This window comes from Spinacia oleracea, chromosome 1 (assembly GCF_020520425.1).
Source record: "Spinacia oleracea cultivar Varoflay chromosome 1, BTI_SOV_V1, whole genome shotgun sequence".
In the NCBI taxonomy this organism is placed as follows: Eukaryota; Viridiplantae; Streptophyta; class Magnoliopsida; order Caryophyllales; family Amaranthaceae; genus Spinacia; species Spinacia oleracea.
The window spans coordinates 54692584-54700252 of record NC_079487.1 but is presented as its reverse complement, the minus strand read 5'-3'; positions in this window follow the sequence as shown (position 1 = coordinate 54700252).

Here is a 7669-nt window from a genome sequence, read left to right as displayed (position 1 = left end):
AACGTATCAAGTATTTAATGGAATTAAATACTCCATCTATGGATATTCGGAATCGACGGATCTTGGTTTCAGTGGGAGCTAAGATCGTCAAAGGCAAGAAATGAATACTCCGAAAACGATGATATTGCCGGAAACGGAAATATGGATCGTATCGGAAATATAAATATTATCCAAGTCGTAGATGTTGCCGAAAACGGAAACATGGTACGTATCGGAAAATATTATCGGAAATTGAAATATTGCCGGAATCGGAAATATTGCCGGAAACGGAAATATTGTCAGAATCGGAAATATTATCGGAATCAGAAAATAATTTTGGAAACGGAAATATTAAATATTTGTTCGAAACGGAAATTAATTCCGGAATCGGAAATATTAAATATTGTTCGTATCAGAAATGAATTCCGGAACCGGGAATTTAATCGGAAGCGCATCGTACGAATGAGCATCGGACGAGGCTTGCTAGACGAAGGCCCAGCACGAAGCCAGGCCCACGCCCAGCAAGCCGAGCGCCCAACACGAAGGCCACAAGCCTCGCCAGGCCCAGCGCAAGGCCAGACCCAGCAAGGCTGCTGCCGCGCGCGCTGAGCGTGCTCGTGGGTTGCGAGGCAGCGTTCATGCGTGTGGGCCGCAAGGCCTGCGCGGTGCGTGCTTCCCTCGTGGTCGTACGACGCTCGTGTTCGTAACGAATCCTAATCCTATCGGAATTCGTGCATTGATTAAATCCTAATCCTAAAAGATTAAATTTATTATTTAGAGTTCTATTAGGATTCTAATTAATAAATCCATATCCTAGTAGGATTATAATTCCTTTCCATAAACTCTATAAATAGGTGCCTAGGGTCACATATTTACATCGAGATTTGAAGTATTCAAAAGGTAAGATTTTCAAGCAAAAATCAGCCAAACACTTGCAACTCATATTAGCCGAAAATCCTAGAACCTTAAGGGAGATCCTAGTTGGTCAAGCTTAAGGCGGATCCGGACGTGCTGTGGACTATCTACGGAGGGACGACACTTGGAGTCCTAAAGACTTGTTTTTGTTCGGTTCGGGCGCAGCTAGGGAGGGGCACGCTACAAAGTGTATGCATCTGAATTATGCTAAATGATTATGTGTAAATAATATGTTTCCTGGCTTTATGGTTTTTCCGCATGATTTATGTTTATTCATATGTATCATAACCTAACAGTGGTATCACGAGCCTCTTATTATTTTCATAATCTAAATTTCATGAACATGGTTAAATTTTACAAATTTGCAAAGAATTAAAGGGGTGATTAATTTTCGTAATTAATTGCAAATTGCGTTTATTTAATTATATGTACGCAGTTTTTCGGCAGTTTCTTCGTTACTCATCCAAATCGAGTGATTTTTGTGTCAATTCCGCATGTAAAAGGCATTCTAAAATTCTCAAATTCGAAGCCTAACTATGACTTTTCGGAGGTTTTAGTTTTTCGAACGCAAAAGTTTGTAAATTTAAGATGTTAAATTAAGTATTTGCGATTCTTGTTGATAAATCTTGAATTTTGATTGACCTACAGTATATGTTTAACAAGTTTGAATGCCTAGCCTTGTTAATTATACAACCTAATTTGTAATTATGATTAATTTGTTGAAATTCGAATAATTTAGAATTAATTTGATTTTCGTAATTAATTAATAGTTTAATTAGGTATCTATGATTAAAATCCACCATAAAAATTGTTAATTTATGTTAAATTTTTAATTTTTATGACCTAGATTTGAATCCATGTTAATCGGAAATTAATTGATTAATAAATTTTCGATTTTTCGCCATAAAATTATGAAATTAATATGTTTTATTAATTTGTCATTAATTTTGAATTAAAAATTTTAAATTTTTATGAAAACGCTCATTAATGTTGCACGCACAAAGCAATGGAAGCTACGTGTTACCCTTAAGGGGTGTTGTATAGTGCGGGCACGCGACGACGAGCAAGGGAGCTCGTCGCCCGTGCGGTACGAATGCAGCGAGCAACATAGCGCATGGCGCGCACACGAGGCAAGGGAGCCTGTGCGTGTGTGCTGTGTGCTATGGGCGATGGGCGAAAGGCGATGGCGTGGCACATGGAGAGGCGTGCGCGCGAGGGCGAGAGCTGGGTCACCCAGCGATCGCTGCTCCGCGCACCAACACGCGATGCCTCGAGGGCTTGCTTGCGCGCGTGCGAGCGAGCGCTCCTTCCGTAGCTGCTGCGATGCATGCAGGCAAGCAGGCTGCACGCAAGCGTGGCTTGGCTTGTTGCGTTTGTGCGTGGCTGCTGCTGCGATGTGCCATGGGCCAGCGATTGGTCGTGCACTCGACGGGGCTTGGGCGCAAGCCCAAGTGCTCGTCGTGTTACGATTGAGTCGTTTTGAATTTTAATTTAAAATTTTCAGTTTGAAAATAATTTTAATTAATTTTAAAATTAATAATTTAAATTGTTTTCTCGGATTTTAATTTTGAATATTATAATTATTATAAATTTTATTTATACTAATTATTTTACTAAAATTAAACCTTGAATTAATTTAAATTCATTTAATTCAATTGAAAATAAATTAAAGAGAATGGATTCAATTATAAATTTATATGAGCTTTAAATTTTAATTAAATTTCTATGTTTCCGGTTAGACTAGAAATACATTTTTATGTTTAAAATTAGTAAAGCATATAAAGTTATTGGTTTAAGTGGGAGTATTTTAGTCATAAACTCTTGATTAGGTCTACACATCCTTTAAGGTTAAAACAACTTGATTAGAATCACTAGTAGAAAAAACCCTTTTTGCAGCGGGCTTTTAGACCCCTGTTGCAGCGTACATCGTATGCTGCAACTGGGGGGCCTGCAACAAGTCTGAACTTGTTGCAGCGTACAATGTTCGCTGCAAAAAGTGGTTTTTTGCAGCGTACATATATATGTAAGCTGCAACAAGTGTCAAAAAATTGGCAAAATTTTTGACTTGTTGCAGCGTACATAGTCGTGTACGCTGGCAAAAACTCCACCTTTTGCAGGGTACATTTATTTGTACGCTGCAACAAGTCTGAAATTTTGCCAAATTTTACACCCTTGTTGCAGCGTACACATATATATGTACGCTGCAACAAAGCACTTTTGGCAGGAAAATTTTAATTTTGTTTAGGGATACCTAGACTGCCTTGCACCAAATATAGAAACCTGTCACAACAATAATAGAATATCGCAACCTGTATAACAAATATAAAAACAATAATTGTTGTTTTGTATACATGAAACCAAAGTGCACGTACATTTAAATATATGTTCCAATTTCAATGTACGCATACATTTTAATATAAAAGATTGTTCTATAACATCTAAACCAACTCGATCAAGCGCGCTCAGGCCAATAATAAATATTTGCTGGTAAAAAAGTAGCCCATTGATCACGAACCACATCAATTTCCTCACTAGCATAAGGCGCATTCCTCAGAGTATAGACCTTTACCAAAAAAAAATTCAATTAAGCATCAGATTAAATGCAAATTAAATATCACATTTTAACATTCAAGCAACTAATGACAATGTCCTAATAGTTTAGAATACGAGTCAAGAGTAAGGAAAATGTCATTTTAGCCTAAATATGGCCTATAACGATCCAATGACCCTTAAATGTGCATAAATATATTGGAATGAGTTTAATAAAGTTCAAACTATGCATATTAATCATGTAATAAGAATAAAATGAGTCCATAGGTTCTTTAGTTCAAAGTTGGGAGCGTAAATATCATTTTTGCTCTAAATATGACCTATAACGACCCAATGAGCCTTAAATGTGCATACACAGATTAGAATGATTTTTAGAAAGTTAAACAATGCATATTAATCATTTTATAAGAATCAAATGAGTCCTTAGGTTCTTTAGTTCAAAGTTGGGAGCGGAAATGTCATTCTAGCTCTAAATATGACCAATAACGATCCAATGAGCCTTAAATGTGCATAAATAGTTTGGAATGTGTTTTAGAAAGTTAATACTATGTATATTAATCATGTAATAAGAATAAAATGAGTTCTTAGGTTCTTTAGTTCAAAGTTGGGAGCGTAAATGTCATTTAAGCTCTAAATATGACCTAATAGCGATCTAATGAGCCTTAAATGTGCATAAATAGATTTGAATTAGTTTAAGAAAGTTAAACCTATGCATATTAAAACTATGCATATTAGTTTAAGAAAGTTAAAACTATGCATATTAATCTTTTCTAATAAACAGACCCCAACACCAAGAATGTCATGTATTAAAGTTTGAAATGAGTTTTTAGGTTCGTTAGTTCAAAGTTGGGAGCGAAAATGTCATTTTAGCCTAAATATGACCTATAACGGCCTAATGAGCCTTAAAAGTGCAAAGACATATTGGAATGAGCCTTAAAAGTGCAAATAGATTGGATTGAGTCTTGGAAACTTAAAACTAATCATATGAATCAGTCCTTCCAGCAAGCCATGAATCTCAAATAATAGCTATTGCCATAACAACAATAGTAAAAAAAAAAAGAGTTTGAATCGAGTGAACACAATTAAGGAAGACTATAGAGACATTGAGCCAAAGAATTAACTGAGGAAAGCACTACAGCAGCATAAGAGAACATTAATAAGATCAGTGGGCCTGATATTAGAGAGGAGCAACAGACCAAAGTCCTACCTCACACATGATGAGTTGATCAAGTTGATAAGACCCATGTAGATGCAACAATCTAACCTGCAAGAAGCAATTAAGAGCTTAAAATATAGGACCCACAAGACTACTGGAGTATTTTTCAAATTTAGCAGGGTTAATTAATCAAGAGAACTAGGGTTAAGTGCCTGCATTCAACCCTCTCTGCTTCTGACATTCGAAGTTCTGCAGGAATTTCCTGAAATTGAGCAGCAAGTGACTGGTCTCCAAGAGATAAATTAACAGAGACAAAGGCTTTTATGGTTGCCTCTCCATTTCTGAATGTAGTGTCCAGTGGTACATGGAAAGGATTTGCAACCTCTCTAGAGTAGAATTCATGGATCAAAGCAGAACCTCTCGTAACACCAAATCCGGTTGAATACCTGCAGCACAAAAATTGGGGAGATGAGACACCAAGATCAAAGTAAATTGGTAGGCAAGCGTGTATTAGCTATGTACCAGCTTGTGAATATCACGACCTTGGCAGCACTATTTATTCCAAAATTTGAAGGTTTTTATGATTCAAAATTTAACAGAACTCATGAAGTAACAAGATATATTTAGATTGTATAAGTTCCAACGCAAAAGGATTAAGAAGCATATCCTCCAAATCTATCCAGCAAAGTAATTAAAGTGCAAGGCTTATCCTCCAAATCTATCCAACAGTCAAAACCACATAAGAAGCATATGCGTAATCGGATGCTTTAACAGCAGAAGCAGCTTTTACACTGTGTGCAAACTACAAACTGTACATTGTAGCAATATTCAGATAGATAGCCACCCTACTTCAGATATATGACATGACATGACAACCTAATGGAAGGATCCGAGATAATACAGGAGTTGAGTTAGAGCATACCATCATTAGTTTATATCACTTGCTTCTATAGCATACGCACATGATGCAACCGGAAGAACACTTAATCATGTTGCTTCGTTGTTTAAAGTTCTTAAACTATTGTGCTACCTCCGTTCTTTATCGTTACACTTAATCAATAACGAGCAAGAGACTGTTCTGTTAGATACCTGCGAAAATCAAAGTATTTCTCATTACTAAGATGTACAATTACATGACAGCAAAATCAGAGTATTTCCAAATAGTAAGATGTACATGACAACAAAATTAGAGTATTTGGTATTTCCCATTAGGGAATCATCCATCACTACAAACATTTACTGTTACATTGGTGTATAATCAATTTCCCTTTTATATCATTTGGTAACCAGTTATCTGTTATCCTGTAGAACCAATGTAAGCAAAACTTCCACTGTTTCTAAAGTTATAAACATACGGAGATAGATATAGACAAATTGAATCAGCTCACACCATACAGCTACAATCAGCTGCAATGGGGACAATTGCTCGTTATTGAAGCTGGTCACAACTCTTAATAAAGTACGAACTACGAAGTGACTTTAACTCAACCCCACTAATGAGTTTATTTTTCAAATCAACTAAATGTCTAAATGCCTTAAACTAATTGAACCCTTATTAGCAGCTATATTGTTAAGAATAGAAGAACCTTATAAAGAAGAGATTGAGAATCATAAAGAAAGCAGATAATTGTACATCACTAAAGACAAGGAAAGGGAAAGGGAAAGGGAATGGGAATGGATCAGGTTTCTCCAAACTTTGAGAACAAAGAAGCTATTCATATAAGTACTTACTTGCCGGTGTAAAATCCTGCTGAGTACCACGCATTAAGGACTATGCTTAGATCTGTTCCAGAGGTTGCACTCTGTTCTGCTGTGCCGTTGATTTTGTTTTCCTCTTTGGAGTCTGCATTACATAAATAAGGCATAAGCAAACAAAGCAACAAACACCTTAGCTTCTCTGCCCTCGACATATGTATGAGAATGCACAAAGAAAAAAGAAAAGGCAAAGCCTAGCTAGACATCATTTATACCAAGAAATGGAGTTCTGCGTCTAAGAAACTGCTCAACATATTCTTTTAGTTCCCTTAGCAGAGAGATAATCTTTGGTCGAAAACTTAAGCTGACGAGGGTAGAAGTCTCAAGTGCAACTAGTACCTTTACTCATTCTGCAATGCTTAAATGCAGCTTCTCCTTTACATTGAAATACCAGGATTCAGGAGGTTCCACCATAAAAACACCTCCCTTATGGATTATGCTATATAGTCACATGCACTTCCATGGCCATATTTACGTAACTTCAGATTCAGGATCATAGCACCACTGTCCATATACAATGGAAACAAAACCCTGCTATTGTTTTAGGACTGCAGGAAACCGAAGAGCTTAACAAGGGATATCTATATACCTTTGCTATCTGATAAAAAGGCCGGCTAATAATACTATATCCAACCATATGGTAACAGAGATAAAGATTTCTTCCATCTTACTTAGATTAAAGGGGGTCAAAGAGAGTAAAGACTGAACTGAAGAAAATTAAAACTAAAAAGATGCAAAGTATAGCCGGCCAGAAACACATTCAACTTCTTCCCCTCCCCTCAAATTGAGGTAGTAGAATTAGAAGGTACTCCGTACTTTATTAATCACGACACTGAAAAATAGAATAAAATTTTCTTGACTACCCAAGAAGAAAGCTCACGAAATTTCAAATTTCAAGAGTTGCACTTTAATTAGGACTCTGGGAGACCAAACAATGAGAATGGTATCCTTGCTGAACTTTTTGTCACTGGTAAGGTTCAAAGACTCAAAACCTTTTGGCTAATTAAGGGTATAGAACACCAGGATTTAACTGCTCCAAGCCTAAATACTTCATCAATTCTTCTATAATTAAATCACTTCAAAATTCTCCATACAACAACTACCCTTTGATAGGGTTCGTTAAAGGATTTCCTTTTTATACTTGAATTGAACAATTCATCTAGGTTCAAAAGGGAGTCCAGAACAGAAAAAAGGGGGTTTGTAATCAGGAATTTGCATATGTAATTGGGTTGATCACTTGAGCTATGAGAACTAAGTTGACAATGCAACAAACTAAATACAAAAATCTCACAACTTTGCATTCAAATTCTTCCA